This window comes from Furipterus horrens, unplaced genomic scaffold (assembly GCF_987537825.1).
Source record: "Furipterus horrens unplaced genomic scaffold, mFurHor1.1.pri manual_scaffold_5, whole genome shotgun sequence".
NCBI lineage: Eukaryota > Metazoa > Chordata > Mammalia > Chiroptera > Furipteridae > Furipterus > Furipterus horrens.
Window position 1 is genome coordinate 123,023,290 of NW_028327175.1, and position 12,211 is coordinate 123,035,500.

Sequence of the window (12,211 nt, forward strand, 5' to 3'; positions counted from 1 at the left end):
TACTCACCCTCACCTTGACTGACTTTTACCCTTCCTGACACTGGTTCCAGCTGACTGTTTTCCATAATTCTCAGCCTGATTCTGGCCATGATGCTCTTTCTGATATTGACCCTGATCCCCTCTTAGACACACTAATTCTCACACTCAATCTGACCTTGACTATCACCCTGAACTTTTGCTGGACCATGACCTTCACCCTCACACTGACCATCAACTTCCCTATTGCCCTTAACCAGATTCTAATTTAATATACCCTAGAAGGTTACCATCATTTATTTGGCAATATTTCCCATGCAACTTAACATATCATATAAGCCCAATTAGTTTAATATCTCTCTTTTATAAGGAGAGAGAACAAATCTTTTCAGGTATTCCAGGGGCCCTCTGGAGCACCTCAAAGTTATCCTTGCGTCAATAAGACTTCATTTAGAACATATCAAAAGGTTTGGACATTTGACTAAAAAGGTCACAGATTATTATGAAATAAAACTTAATTATCCACTTAACCAAAGTGATAATAAAAGATCTCAAAGACAAATATACTATGTTACATGATTTGTTCTCAAACTTTAGCTTTTATGATTGAGAAGATTGTTTTATTAATTTAATCAAGAACCTCATTAAGACAACATAAACACAGAAAATTATTTAATAAAACATAGATTCTTTCTTTTGTAGGTAGAAAACTTTTCACCATATCATACCAGGGCAGTCCACCTACAGGAACACTGTCCTTTTAACAAAAAGAGAGAGAACCAAACTCTAATTTTACATCAGTTTACTTTTAATGTTTTATTCACTTTCTTGATTATATTTTTCAATCTTGTTCAGCTTGACCACACATAAAATTTTTATTTCTATTTTTTATTTTTTAAAGATTTTTATTTATTTTAATTAAAAAATATTTTATTGGTTATGCTTTTACAGTTGTCCCAGTTTTTCCCCCTTTGCCCCTCTCTGCCTGGTACCTCCATTCCCTCCGGCAATTTCTCCTTTCCCTTAGTTCATGTCTGTAGTCCATGAATATAAGGTTTTTGACTTCTCCATTTCCTATCCTATTCTTAATATCGCCCCGTCTATTTGATACCTACCAATTATGCTTCTTAATCCGTTCACCTTTTCTACCATTTTCCCTGTTCCCCCTCCCATCTGATAAATCTCCAAATGATCACCATATCTATGATTCTGTTCCTGTTCTGGTTGTTTGCTTAGTTTGTTTTTATTTTACTTTTTAAAAGATTTTATTGATTTATTTTTAGAGAGAAAGGAAGGAAGGGAGAAAGAGAGGGAGAGAAATATCAATGGATGAGAGATACATCTATCAGTTGTCTCTCCCACACCCCCAACTGGGGACCTGGCCCGCAACTCAGGCATGTGCCCTGACTAGAAACCAAACCAAGCAATCTTTGGATTCACAGACCAGTACTACTCAATTTCACTGAGGCACACCAGCCAGGATAGGAGGAGGGTTTTTTTTTTTTTTTAAGTTTCTATCAGGCTTTGAAGCTTTAGTTTCCAATGTTGCCAAATTTTTGACCAAAAAATCTATTAAACCCCTTCAAATATCTTGTCAGATTTCAGTTGAGACAAGCAGTAAATATTTCTGGTGGTATTAAGCTCTTCAAATGGACTCAGGAGAGTGCGAAGGTCATTACTTTCCACAATCATTCCTTCTCATAGCCAAAAAGAAGGAACTGACAGGGAAGAAGTGTTTCTGGCCAGTCATAATATCCACTACCATAAAACATTCAGGTAGTTGACATAATTTCTTTACATAAACCTTGTTTAAACATTCCAATTTTCATAATTTTATCAATCTTTAAATGAATTAATCTAATTGGAACATTTTTCAAAATTGCCATTGTGATTTTAGTTGCTAAATTCCTTGAGGGCTGCCAGCAGTTAGGAGGAACCCCAGTCATAACAAGTTTAGCCCACACTTTTGTCTGGAGCTTCCAACCTGAAAGTTACCAAGCCAAGTTCTTAGGACAAAAAATCTATAGGTTGCCTTTTAGTAAGATTTTGTCATTGTTTTCCTTTTTTTTTTCTTCTTAAGTGCAGGATAATTGTACTTCCAATATCCTGATATTTTTTTTTTTTTAAGTATCTGTAAATCTCTAAAAACAAACAGGAAGGAAATTGAGTGGACTTTGATTTTTGTTCTTATTTCTATTCTTCCATTTTATTAAGGGAATCTTTTTTCAAAGTATATTTTATTGATTTTGCTGTTACAGTTGTCTCAATTTTTTTCCCTTGCTCCCCTATGCTTAGTACCCCATTTGCTTCTAGCAATCCCACCCCTTTAGTTCATGTTTATGGGTTGTGCTTTTAAGTTTTTTGGCTTCACTCTTTCCTATACTATTCTTCTCACCCTTCTGTCTATTTTGTACCAACCAATTATGCTTCTTAATCCCTGCAGCATTTCCCCATTTCTCTTCCTTCCTCCTTGTGAGAGATAAAGAAGCCAGTGACTCTCAAACCAGTAGAAGATAATTAACAGATGAATCATAGAAAGGGGGTGAGGAAATGACATTCCAGCAGCTCCTCACACATATCTCTGGGATCAAAAGAAGGAAGATTGTCATTACCAAACATGGGAAGATGTAGCTAGATAACTTTGCAAATAACTTGGAGATAGACCTATAACTAGATTACCCTTAGTTAATCACACCGTTAGTTAAGTAGTTAATCACGTTAGATTGTGAACCTGGATTAACCAGTAATGGAGGAATAGGGGAGAAGGAGAGGCGAGGAGGAGCTAATAGCCTTAGGGAGAGGGAGCTATTTGCGCACATGTCCCTGGCTGGATGTGCACCCAACTCTGCAGGCTCATGAATAAATGCCTTGCTTTGCTGCTGAGGTCCTGTGTCTCGGTGTTTTATTATGAGCGTTTCTCACACCCTCCTAGCTGATAACCCTCCAAATGATCCCCATATCTATGATTCTGTTCCTATTCTGGTTGTTTCCTTAGTTTGTTTTGTTTTTAGTTTTTTAGGTTTTGTTGTTGATAGTTTTGAGTTTGTTGTCATTTTAATATTCATAGTTTTGATCTTCTTTTTCTTAAATAAGTCCGTTTAACATTTTATATAATAATGGCTTGGTGATGATGAACTCCTTCAGCTTTACCTTGTCTGGGAAGCACTTTATCTGCCCTTCCATTCTAAATGATAGCTTTGCTGGATAGAGTAGTCTTGGTTGTAGGTCCTTGCTTTTCATCACTTTAAATACTTCTTGCCAGTCCCTTCTTGCCTGCAAAATTTCTTTTGAGAAATCACCTGATAGTCTTATAGGCATCCTGTTGTAGGTAACCCTCTGCTTTTCTCTTGCTGCTTTTAAGATTCTCCCTTATCTTTAACATTTGGCATTTTAATGATGTTGTGTCTTGGTGTGGTCCTGTTTGGGTCTAGCTCATTTGGGACTCTCTTTGCTTCCTGGACTTGTATGTCTATTTCCTTCACCAAATTAAGGAAGGTTTCATTTATTATTTTCTCACATAAGTTTTCAATTTCTTGCTCTTCCTCTTCTCCTCTGGCACCCTTATGATTTGAATGTTGGCATATTTACACTTGTCACAGAGGTTCCTAAGCCTCTCCTCACTTTTTTCAATTCTTGTTTCCTCATTCTGTACTGACTGATTGTTTATTTCTTCCGTATGTTCCAAATCGTTGATTTGAACGCTGGTTTCCTTCCCTTCACCATTGGTTTTGTGTGGATTTTTCTGTTTCACTTAGTATAGCCTTCACTTCTTCCCTTATGCATTTGCCATACTCAATCATGTCTGTTATGCCTGTGAGCATAATTATCACCAATATTTTGAACTCTGCATCTGTTTGGTTGGCTATCTCCTTGTCACTTAGTTCTCCCACTGGAACCTTGATCTGCTCTCTCTATGAAGCCATATTTCTCTGTCTCCTCAACTTGAAAGTCTCCTGTGTTTGCCTCTGTGTCTTAAGTAGAGCTATCACACCTGTTACATTGTAAGGGGCAGAGCCTTAGGTATTCATAAGTGCGGACATCCTGTTTCACATTTGTGGTGCTATATATGGGGAAGGTGTCTGAGAGAGAACAATGCCACTTACTCATAACTTGGCCTTTTTCCAGGCAGTTCTGCTTCCCATATGTGACTAGTTGTTGCCCTGGTTGTGATTCTGCCCAGAATGGATGAGTTTGCGGACATTTTAGGACCATGGGGGCCATCTAAACGGACTCTCATGAGAGATGGGCTGTTTCTTTTCCGCTGCCTCAGCCCCCAATGGTTTTCACAGTCAGAAGCAATGAGCCTTTATTTTCTCAGGCGCTGGAACCGTGAGCTGCACGGTCTGGTCTGGGGTTAGGATTTCTCCCCAGGTGTCCCTCCTGACTTTTATAATGTGTGACTGTGTTTTCTGCCAGCTTGCTACCACTGCCACCTCCACACCCATCCTCTCTGCCCCAGCTCTGCCTCTCCTACCTGTCTGGATGAGTATTCCTTCTTTATATATTTGTTTGTTGGGATCCATACAGTTAGATTTTCTGGTAGTTCTGGTTGCTTTTAGATTTGAGGTAGTTGTATTCCTTCTTATGATTGTGGAAGAGGGCAAACTGTGTCTGCCTATGCCTCCATCTTGGCCAAAAGTTCTATTAAGGGAATCTTAATGTTAAAACAATATGAGAGCTCTAAAAATAATTTCTTTCTTTTAAATTTAGAAGTTTTCCCAATTCAAAGGATCCATTGTCTGGCTTGGATGAGTAGGATCTCAATAGAGATTCTAACCAATAAGCCTCTCACTGCTTAACCAAGGGAGCAGGAAAATAAAGAAAGCAAAAACCTGTATTTCACAGGCAATTAAGATGGTGTATGTCCAGTATCCCACAGAAATTGTGATATACCTGCAGCCACAAACCTGCTAGTCCATGGTAGAAGGTAGGTGCTACCATCTAAAATGAAAATTTTCCAGTACTAACAAGCAATAAAGGTTGAGATGACAAAGGCCCTTCGTGAACTATGGCCCTTTTGACAAACTTCCCTGAGAGTTGGCATGGCCAGACAAAGAACTTGGAAACCTAGTCTATTTGACTGGCCACTACATACAACCTGGTAAGTACACGTTATAAATGTGGAGACCAGAGAAAATATTTTGACTAGTCAGAAAAGTCAAGATTTCAGGGTGTATTACATGATAATAGGAGAGACACTGAACAGAGACAGAGAAAGACAGAATTAACAAAACCCATGAGTACTCACACCAAGTAATGAAGAGTCACTAAGCTCAAGAAACTGGATTCACAAATATTTACTCCGGTGAATCTAACTTTAGAAAAGACAAAAAAGAACTCTCACCACTGATGATCTAAAAATAAAATATGAAAATTAGAAGCAACAGGCATTTAATTGAGATTTTTTAAAAAAAGAATAGCTATTTGGGAGGCACTGATTCAAGCAGAAGCGCAAATAATGTTTTAATTAGGTGACAAAGGCAATAGGTATTTATCAGAAAAGGAAAGAAAACAACTACATCAATCCAGAAAGACATTTGTATTGTTGCAGATAAGCTAAATAGTGACAGTAATTCTGAAGAATGTTTTAGATTTTTACTCCAGTAGTCATCTGTCTGGTAGTCATAATATCTGCTTTCGTGTTATTCTTGCAAGCAGTTCTTTGGGACACAGTGTTGCCTTAGGCCCAGACTAGAGTTTATTTTGCCCCGTTTCAACATTCCAAAAGTTTGAGGCATAAGACATGCAAGACAGTTTCTCTAAAATGGCAGCTCAGACTCCAGCTCACTTGTATTAACTTTTTAAAATACCGCTCTGCAGGTAGAGACCTGGAAGCCTGACTTGGCAAGAATTCTCACCTTTGCTGGCTCATGCTAGAGGTCCCAGGATATTTTTACTGCAGGAGCTTTGCAGCTTTGGGATGAACAGTGCCCAGCCAGTGAGGTATCCTGCTCACAGTGCCAGCTGTGGGGGAAGAAGAAACTTTCCTTTATCTTCCTAGGTTCTTTTAGCTGGTCTAATAATTAAATTGGCATGAGACAGATTAACAAGAAAAAAATAACCAACTTTAATTAACATGTATGCATAGAATCCCCACATATATGAGAGAGTCAGAGACCCTACATACATGTGAGGTTCAAATATAGAAAGGGAAAATGAGGTATATATGATATTCTGAGCTAAGGATCACCTTGGAGCTTCAGAGGGGAGGAAAGTCATTGCAGAATAATAAGAAGAGCAGGACAATGAGAAGTTTTCCCTGCCCTATACATAGGTCGTAAAAAGCTATTTCTGGTGATAACTTTTATAACTCAAATTTAACTTCTTTTAAGGGAGAGGTAAAAGTTTCTTGTGAGTTTACAGGGTCTTAATTGCCTTCATCTCAAAATAATTCACATGCCAAAGTGGCTCATTTTGGAAAGGCCTGTTCTGAGTCTCTGCAATCTAAATAAAGGAGCAGCAGAGAAGGGTCCCCCAGGAGGGAGAACTCCATTCCCACAAAGCCACAGATGCTGGGTGTGACCACTCCTTCTACCAGGAGAAAAGAAAGCAGCCATGATATTCACCCCACACAGCCCACGGGTCCTGCCACTGACTTCGGAATTCTGTGTGTGTTACCAGGGAGACCCAAGTCAGTGTCTTGCTCACAAGAGAAGAATTCAGGTCACATATAGTGGACATGAGATGGCAAGTTTATTTATGAAATACAGACAAGCACAAAGCTGCAAGCAGACATCTGACTACTCTGAATGTCCCACATATAGAAAAAAATAAAATTGTTAGTTAAGTTTGTTAGGAAGTTTGTTCTATACACTTGAGCACTTGGTTACAAGTGGGCACTCAGCTAACCTAAGTGCGCCAACTATTGGGGTTATATACTTCAGTCAATTTCTAGGTCCTCCCACTCTTCTAGACCTTGAGATCAATACACAGTTCTAAAGGTTTTTTTTCCCAGCTAGTGGAGATGATACATACAGAATTTCAAGGGCTTCCCTCCTCCTGCATTATCATAGTTTTGGCTGTCATAGTTTTGCTTGTGATGTTTGGAATGGCTGGCAATCTTATCGGACCAGGATCAGGACTGCTGAGTTAATAGGTGAGACATGTCTTCTTTTTGTTTCTAGCTTCCTGTTTTAAGTTCTTTATTAGATTATAATGGTGGGGGCCCTACTTTATTTCCCCTCCAGCCACTCATTCCTAGCCGCTCATTCCTAGCCACTACCTAAAATGTGGATGCTGTGTGGTGACCCTGCAGTTAGTACTGACATCTGAAAAGTACAGATGCTCCATCTGGTGTCAGAATTTTTGTACTGGCTTGAAGTGCAGTAAGAGCCCTCCAGTTATCAGCCAAGATCAGTAGCAAAGGCCAAATTTTGCTGCCTCCAGATCTAGAGCAGGCAGGAAGCATTAGCTGATGCATGACTTTTTTCATAGCAGGGGTACAAAGAGCAGAAATCCAGACACTAGATGCACTAGACAGAGCAAGTATCCAGATGGTTGGCCAAGGTTGAGGAGAGAGGAGCAGTGCTCTGCTAACAGCCATGGCAAAGGCAGGCTTACGGGCACTGGTGATGAAGGTTGAGATGATTCAGGTGTTCCAGGGGTCCAGGGATCAGAGGGTTTGTGACCCACTGTGGGTTCTTGGCTTCACTCATGCAGGAAAGAAGTCAAACTAGACCCAGCATAGAGTTTAAAGTGAAAGTGAGTTTATTAGTGAAACAATGAGACAGAGAGGGGGCTACTCCACAGAGAGAACAGTCCCTCACTAGTGGGATTTACTTCTTTTGTTGAGGCTTATTTAATCTTAGGGTATGGTATTCAATCAGCTGGAGGAATATTCAGGATTTTTCTGAGAAAGAGATAGGGGCTTCTTAGAAGAGCCCCATTAGCCATGTTGTATCCTTATGTGGGCTTTCCATTTCAGATCACGGTGGCTCCGGGTGTGTGGTTTAATATGCTTATGTGTTACGATGAGCATATAATGAGTCTTGGAATTACTACATGGTAAAATTAGTCACCATGTTGGATCAAGCAGATCTTCTGCCCATTCTACACCATAAATCCTTTGGGGGTTGGTCTTATTATCTCCGTGATAATCCTTGTAGCCCTTGTGAGCTACAGCTGTTTTGTCACTTACTTAAATCTCAAAACCATCACTTATCGAAGACACACAGTTTGTTATAGAGGCTGGTCTAGCACATTTTTAGGTGAAGGGTCAGGTTGCCTCTGAAACTAACACAGACCCCATCACACATCATCTGACAGTAGGATTGTGGCTCTTCTCTACCATCTGTAGATTCAAACTATAAAATCAGGTGGCAAGTGCAGTTTGACTTGGGCTTCTCTCTAGCCTGCTAAGGCCCTGAATGCTATGGGCTACAGTTACAGTTAGAGACATTCAGAATATGCAAACCAGGGCCTGATATGTGCTGTGTCTTCAAGAGCAATAGTTTAGCCAGCAGGATGCTGCAACCCCTGCCTGCCATGAAGAGCCGATACGAACAATATATGCAACTAAATTCTATACATTTTAAAGAAACTTTCAAGGTTATATTTAACATGATAACTCATATTAATGTTTTATATGAAGAGTAATAAAACAAAGGATACTTTTAAACTAGTCAGGGTGTGGAGTGTTTTGAATCTGATGAAGAACCTTGTCTTCTCTGGGAGCATAGGGGAGGTGATGAGCCCCAGAAGCAGTCAGTTTTCTCCCCTAATATACCACTGTATCTCCTTTGTGTTCATTAAGTAGACACCCAAGTAAGGCTGCTCAAATACCTTCTTAGGTTTTGCTTTTCATTGGGGCATTGGGCATCTCCCTGAGGTCTGGTGTGAAGGAAAAAAGGGCTATGTAGCAAACCTGGCAGTTTGGGGCGCTACTTGGCAGGGCTGACAAATCAGTGACTGGAATTAACCACACAGGATAATCTGATCATAAATTTCTAACTGGGAAGGTCATGGTGGGTAGTAACACCCAGACCTATAGTTTCCTTAATAAAAGGTTAATCTTTGCCTTAAGCCAGCCCTGTACATTGTTCTCATGCACCCAGGTTAACAAACCTTGGACACGCTAGAGAGTAATCTTTTTTTTCAGACCCTTCAGACCTGGACATCGTTACACCATTACCAGAAAAGGGACTTGGCCCTGAGTGGGTCTACCTAGGGCCAGCCAGTCTAGGTGACTATGAGAGTATGTTTATTGAAGATGCAGACAGTGAAAGAAGGGCCTAGAGTAGAAGCAACAAGAGAGAGCCTAGGCTGGGCTGCCTTAGCTCGCTGGGAAGTCAGAGAAAAGGGGGCCTTGGGGACAGGTTCAGGGGTCTAGCCTGGGACAAGCTGCTGCCACCCACTGCTCCCCCAGCTGCAAGTCTTGTGGGGACCGTAGAATCTAGGAGATGCATGCCTGTGGGGGAAGAAGAGAGGGAAGTTGAAATGCCTTGGGCTGCTCCCCAGAGGGAGAACACTCATTGGGTCTTTGGTCTGGAGGCTTTTATCTGTCTCTTGCAAGTGGGAATTTTAGGGAAGGTCTCAGGGGAGGATTCCAGCAGAATATTCATTGTTTTTCCAACTGTGCTCTTTCAGGGTTGTGGTCTCCACTGATTGGTCAGTGCTAGGGCAGGGGGTTGTTAGTCATTGCAGCTGGTACTGGCATTGACTACCTGGTTTTGCTGCTTTTCTGGGCCTGGAGCTGAAGTACAACTGAGGCCTAGATGTTATCTCAAGGAAGGTGGCCTTCTGTATCTGCTGTAAATTGCTTGACCATTTTGTTCAGTTATCTCAGTTTTCCTATTCCACTTGTCCTGGCTTACTGGCTTGTCTCAACATCAACACTGGACAGTGGAGAGGCAGGCTTCCTGCTGTTGGAGGGTAGCCCAGATGTGTGCTGGGTGCTTTGAATAACTTTGAATGGCAAATCTACACTGATATACAACTTGAACTGTGTTTATGCAAAACCCCTAGGCTCCCAAATTTGTTAACACACCTATGCATTTATTTTTCAGCTATCAGAAAATAGACTTCCCCCAGCCCTCCTTGCTTTAGGAAAACCAAGAGCACTTTTTAGTGGGGACATGTTATGTGCTGGTTTCCCAGGACAGTCTTGGAGTGCACATGTCCCAGCAGCATTATTAGGATCTTCTCAACCTGTAGGGGAGTGGAATTTGCCACCCCTCAAAGATATTTCTCTTTGGCATAAAGGTTATTTTAGGCTGATTATTTGTAAGAAAAGCAGACATAGGAAAAGCTCTGAAAACAGAGTAGAAGTTACCCTTTTTAAAAAGACATTTACAATTAAAAGGGAACTCTCCATCTGTAAGGGTCTCCCTCTCTGTACCAGAAAGAGGATGACTCAATCTCTACTTATAAATGGAGAAGGCAAGAATTTAAATCTACCTAACGACCTTACTCTGGTTTACTGTGGTTTGCCTGGTACTCTCCCATAACTTACTTCTTAACCCCAACATCCTCTTTTGTCTTTAGTTGAAGATAGTATTTGAGGTGATGTGTTGGCCATTTGGGAAGTTATTCAGTTTTCCTGGGTCTCTCCCATGTATACAAAAAGTCCACATGTTACTAAACTTTATAATTTGTCTTTTTTTCCTGTTAAGCTGTCTCATGTCAATTTAATTCTTAACCTAAAAGGGGAAAGAAATTTTTTTCCTCCCCCCTAAAATGATGTCACAGTGCAGAAGGTAAGTCTCTAGTCTGCCAGTCCTTTGGAAATTCTATGTGTGAACTAAAACTACAGCGGCAACTATGAGGAATGTTCCAATCAGACAGCTCGCTTACAAGCTCATGCAACACCCTGACTGGTGCAGCTCAGTGCATTAAGTGCTGACCTGCAAAGCAAAGGGTCACCAGTTGACTCTCCATCGGGGCACATGCTTGGGTTGTGGGCCAGGTTCCCTGGTTGGGGCATGCGAGAGACAGCCAAATGATATGTCTCTCCCACATTGGCGTTTCTCTTCTTCTCTTTCTCCCTCCCTTCCCCTCTCTCTAAAAAGTATATAAATAAAATATTTTAAAAAAATAAATAAAAGTGCACTTAAGCAAGGGCTTACAAATCAAACATACAGAATGACATACCTATTTTAATCAGTAAGTGCGAGCATCATTATGTTACCAATATTAGGGGAACATAAAAACGGAGAGAATGCCCCATACATGTTCCAGACAGATTTTATTAAGCTTATGCTCCAGCACAAGGGAGGTAGCAGAGATGAAAGGAAGGTCCTCTGAACTGGCTTGGAGGCTGGCTCTGAAACAGAACGCACGGGTCGCCCGACTGAAACAGAACCTATGGGCTGTTCAGTTATGAGGGGTTCGATTGCTCACCACCAAAAGCATAACTCTTAATACCAGAGTTCGGTGAAAAGAAAAGGAGATGTTAATTTAAAGGTTATACAGATTTAGATCAATGACAGATTTTCCACTGTTTAGTCTTATTGTTTTTAAAACACCCACACATACATAGTTCTGCCTCCCCTTGACAAACCAGGCTAGTTTTAGAAAAGTCAGAGATACTGTTTCCCTACTTCCCAGACACCGTTCAGCTTTATTGGCAGCTCCCAATCATTTGAGTCTGATTGGGAAGGTTTTGCCTCTGTTGCAGTGCTCTCCACCTCTTAATGGGAAACCATGTGGAGTTCCCGGCCTCCTTGTAAACAGCATGGAGTTTTCCTTTCCCTTTCAAAGCCACATGGTGTTCTCCTAGCTAAAATGTCTGCCGCCTATTTTTAAATCCCTGACTGCGACCTGCAATGCAGTGGGCATGGTAACCAGTTCTGACCCTTCACAGAACCTTACGCAGGCCCCATATGCTCTTTCCTCACCATTCTATGGCCAAAACCCCTCCCATCTCCTTGGAGCCTTGGAAGAACCAAAGCCATTTGCATAACTAAGACACTAGCTGCCAGCCATAGATATACTAAGGCATCTTGAAAGCTGTCCCCTTCCCCCACCCCCTAACTGCAGGCTCTGGAGGATTTTGGGGACCCTGCTCTGTAATAGCTCTACTTGGCTACTTTTATAACCTGAGGACAAAGTGGGCTTGCATGAAAGGGGGATTGTGGAGGAGCAGGGTAGAGCTACTTCCTTCTTTTGTCAGGTTGCTTAACAGCTGTCTTTAAGATTTGCTGTGAGGGCCAAAGTGATCATTACTGCCACACCAAGGTCGTATAGTAGTCAAACCTAGATTTAACTGAGCATGTGAGTCATCAGTGTAAGTGTAACA